This window comes from Sinocyclocheilus anshuiensis, unplaced genomic scaffold (genome assembly GCF_001515605.1).
Source record: "Sinocyclocheilus anshuiensis isolate Anshui unplaced genomic scaffold, SAMN03320099.WGS_v1.1 scaffold323, whole genome shotgun sequence".
Taxonomy (NCBI): domain Eukaryota; kingdom Metazoa; phylum Chordata; class Actinopteri; order Cypriniformes; family Cyprinidae; genus Sinocyclocheilus; species Sinocyclocheilus anshuiensis.
The window spans coordinates 278,088-282,891 of record NW_015548198.1 but is presented as its reverse complement, the minus strand read 5'-3'; positions in this window follow the sequence as shown (position 1 = coordinate 282,891).

Genomic DNA, 4,804 nt, shown 5'->3' with positions numbered 1-4,804 from the left:
AACTGCGCACTGTGGATTGCCGGATCGGCTTTCACCGTGGACGAAGCGGAATCCAGCCCTGGGTCATCACATGTGGTTGCCGCAAGCCCGCCGGACGCTCCTTCGTCGAATCTGCCGGCCGCCCCGTTCCCAAGCTCACTCTAGCCCGCAGTGTGTGGCGCTGTGTGTTTTGTGAAAGTGAAACTACTTTGTTTGGCCTTCCAAAAGAGGACACGACTAGAAATCAGTGGTTAAGTTGTATTTACAACACTGTTCCAGAACACTTCACTTCATATTCAGATGTGTGCAGCACATTTTATGGAGCTCTGTTTCCTGATCCTGGAAGAGTAGACTACAATGCTGGCTGTTCTGACTCACAGATTGTAAGTACGTTTTTTATACAAATATTTAGATGTGTGCAGCGCATTTTATGGAGGACTGTTTCCTGATCCTGACAGAGTAGACTACAATGCCGGCTGTTCTGACTCAAAGACTGTAAGTACGTCTTTTATATTTAAAGAGTTTTTATACTTTATATATTTAAAGCGAGTTTTTGGGCAGTGTAGAGTAGGGCTTGTTGTTTGTCATTTCTCCGATCACAAATGCAGACATGGTTTTATGTTTACGCGGCGCGATGCAACGCAACGCGTAAAAAGACAGTATAAGTAATTATAATCCGTAATTATGTCCCCACTCGATGCAACAAATGCCTTGTTTATAATGGGTTTTAATATTTTTGTCTAGTCGCTCCGGCCAAACAGGGCATCACAGTATGGTAGGGGCGTAACGTTTCCGTCACACGCTTGAGGTATTCGGCCAATCACAATGCACTGGATAGCTGGCCAATCAGAGCACACCTCACTTTTCAGACCGATGAGCTTTGTAAAAATCGACGCGTTTCAGAAAGGCTGGGCATAGAGGAGAAACAATAATGTACAGTATGTGGAAAATAATGTGTTTTTTTTTTTTACCTTAAACTGCATAAACACATTTCATTACACCAAATACAAAAAATAGTGTTATTTTTAGCAACATCACATGACCTCTTTAAACACTGTTATAATTATGAGGGGGTCCTTGGAAAATTTTCTCCCCTGTAAGGGGTCCCTGGCTCCAAAAAGTTTGAAAACCCCTGGTCTAAGTCTTACTGCTCTGTGTGCAGGTGATTGTTTTTAATTATTGTGTTAATTAATTTAGTTGTACTGGTTAATTTGCATGTTCTGTGTTCTTGTCTTTTTAAAAGTCATGTTATTTTCTTTAAATTAACATATATAGAGTCACATAAAATGGATGGTGTAGTCTATGTATTTCTTGTCTCTTATACTTCTGTTACCATTCTAATCCAAAAAGTGTAGGGGAGACGTGAGTGGTGAGCAATCCGACAATTTGTCATCTTTTTATTCTTCCTAACAATACTACAACACAACTACGGGTTTTCCAGTACATACAACGTAACACAGAGGAAATTAAAGGAACGCAGAGAAATCAATTCTTGTTTCATGAATACACAAATATCCAGTGTATTTTATTCTTCCTAGTTAATAATGTATGATCACAATGGGTATATAAGCAACTTACTTCCACGTTCCGTAAACCATAGTGCATCACTTCTGGTTTTGTACGCTCTACGCTGACATGGTGCTGCTTTGTACACGAAGCCTTCAGGAGCTGCCAAAGACGAAAATGTCCATTGGATATTTATTTTATTTATTTAGTCATTTAGCAGACGCTTTTATCCAAAGCGACTTACAAATGAGGACACTAAAAGCAGTCAAAACTAACAAAAGAGCAACAATATATAAGTGCAAATGACAAGTCTCGGTTAGCCTAACGCAGTACACGTAGCAAGGTGTGTATATATATACACACACACACACACACACAAAGAAAAACAAGTAGATAGAATAGTATTTTTTTCTATTCTAAAGCTAGTGTTTATTTTTTGTTGTTGTTTTTTAAAATAAAAAAAGATAAATATAGATAAAGTAGAATTAAAATAGAATAGAAAGTGTTAGAGTTAGAGGGTCAAATAAAGGTGGAACAGATGTGTTTTTAGTCATTTCTTGAAGATGGCTAAGGACTTATTGCTCGGATTGATTTGGGCAGGTCATTCCACCAGGAGGGAACAGTTAATGAAAAAGTCTGTGAAAGTGATTTTGTGCCTCTTTGAGATGGCACAATAATACGCCGTTCACTTGCAGAACGCAAGCTTCTAGAGGGCACATAACTCTGAAGTAATGAATATGGATATATATGGATATGGATATATCGATATGGCCACCAAAATGGACAAGGGATTTTAGATATATGCTTCCTTATACACAATGGACTACGAGGTTATGTAAGCTAGTGGAACAAAAATGCTGTACAATATGTCACTATCTAGCTAACGCTAACATAATCTACCTAGTCTTTTTATGGACGTATGGCTCTACATATTCACATTAACACACTGGGAATTTTTTCACCAGTATCAAATAAAGACAGGCTGACTGTTGATGTCAGCATTAGGGCAGCGTCTCACAGGTCTATGAGGAAAAGTGAGAAGCCACACAGCCTGAGAGTAACGTTAGGGATGGTGTGGGTGTTCTGTTCCAGTTCTGTTTTGAATTTTGCTATGGGTTTGATTGTATCATATAATAATTGCTGTTAATAGTGTTCATCGTCTGTTTGATTACGTTTTTAATTGATTTTTCCGTACATTTCTGCCATACATTAACTGACAGTCACCACTGATAAGCTACTACTAAATATTGTAGAAACTGTGAAGTTGCTTTGCAATGATTTGTATCATTAAAAGCGCTATTCAAATAAACTTGAATTGAATTCTATCTGTTCCAGTTCAGTGAAAGTTTTTATTAAGCCATTCAGATTTGGAATAAGAATAGACAAATCTATGATCATGACAAGTCTCTTTGCTGTCCTGAGAGGCTTGGTAAAAGCATGCACAGTTACCTTTATAAAATTAACCATGGATTTATTATAGTAAATGTGTAGTAACCATAGTTTTTTGGCGGACTGATTACCATTTGTATAACCACAGTTTTACTGTAAATACCATGGTTACACTGTAATTAGTGTTGCAAAATTATGGTTAATTTATGTTTACAATGGTTTAACTACAATAACCATTTTTGGTTTTAATAAAATAGGTCATCACCAGACCAACACTCAACCGGCCGGAAGGAGGAATCAGGTGAGTTAATTAAAGAGATTGTTCACCCAAAAATGAAAATTCTGTCATGACTTAGGGTGTATTCACACCTGTCTTGTTTGGTTTGATTGAATCGAACTCCAGTTAGTTTTACCCCCTTGGTGCAGATCTTTTGGGCAGGTGTGAATACAGCAATCGCACTCAGGTGCGGACCAAACAACTGCACCGAGACCCAGCTGAAGAGGAGGTCTCGGTCTGCTTCCAAACGAACTCTGGTGCGGTTGAATGGATGAGCCAATGAATGGATGACCTTAAGCACACGTGTGGTTTTGTTTATAGTTTCTGGTTCACTTGCAAAAAGGGCTGTGTGAAAGCAAACCGCACCAAACAAAAAAAATCAGCATTGTATTTGGTCCGGACCAAAGCAAGTGAACCAGCGGACTTTCCTGGTGTGAATACACCCTTACTCACCCTCATGCCGTTCCAAACCCGTAAGACCTTCGTTCATCTTTGGAACACAAATTAAGATATTTTTGATAAAATCCGAGAGCTCAGACCCTGCATAGACAGCAGCACAACTGAAATGTTCTCAGGTTCAGAAACGTAGCAAGGACATCGGTAAAATAATCCATGTGACATCAGGGGTTCAACCGTAATTTTACGAAGCTATGATAATACTTTTTGTGAGCAAAGAAAACAAAAATAATGACTTTAATCAAAATCTCTTGCATCAAACCTGACTTTAGAGTAAACAAACATAGCGGATGATGGGCAAGAAGAAATGGTGAAATGTTTGGACTGCTTTTTACAGAAAATTAGTGGGGGAAATAAGAAAGTCTCCCCTCCAGAAGTCTGAGATCTACTAGTGAGCGATGCCTCGTGGTACCATCACAAAGAGGCACAAAATCACTTTCCAGAACAATTTCGTTCCTGGCTGGTGGAATGATCTTCCCACCCCTATCCGGAATACTGAATCCCTGACAATTTTCAAGCGACAGCTGAAAACTCACCTTTTTCGTCACTATCTGACTTCGTCCTAAAAAAAAAAACTTCTTCTTTCTTTCATCTTTCTCTGTCTAGCTTGTACTGAACAATGAACAATGCCTGAAACTTGGTATTACGAGCACTTCCTGTGTCTGTTTGCCTCTTTAAGATTAATCGCTTAATGTATTACCCAATTGTAAGTCGCTTTGGATAAAAGCGTCTGCTAAATGAATAAATGTAAATGTAAATGAAAGTTTTGGATGAAGTCGTGTTGATGGTGTAAACATATACTTTACAAGTTATAGCTTGAGCTGGAAGTGAGTAAAATTCTGTCAGCTCGTTTTGTGATCGAGTATTGTTTTGTTCCAAGTGACAATCTACAGAGTGTAGCGAATCAGCTCAAGGGGAAATATGAATAATTAATCATAACTAGTTATAATTAATTATAAATATTTAGATCCGCTGTAAGTATTTACTTGACCTCTCAGGGTCAACTGTCTGTCAATTCTAAGAACGTTAATTTCCTGGTTAAGGGAAATAACTTTCTTACTGTACAATTCTACACAGAGCCTGTAGCATAAATCTGCATGATTAAGGGACTCCAGTTATGAGCAAACAATGAACAACGTCAAGTGTGATACAAGTAACTTTATTAACTACATAAACACTTAAACTAGTCTAACATAC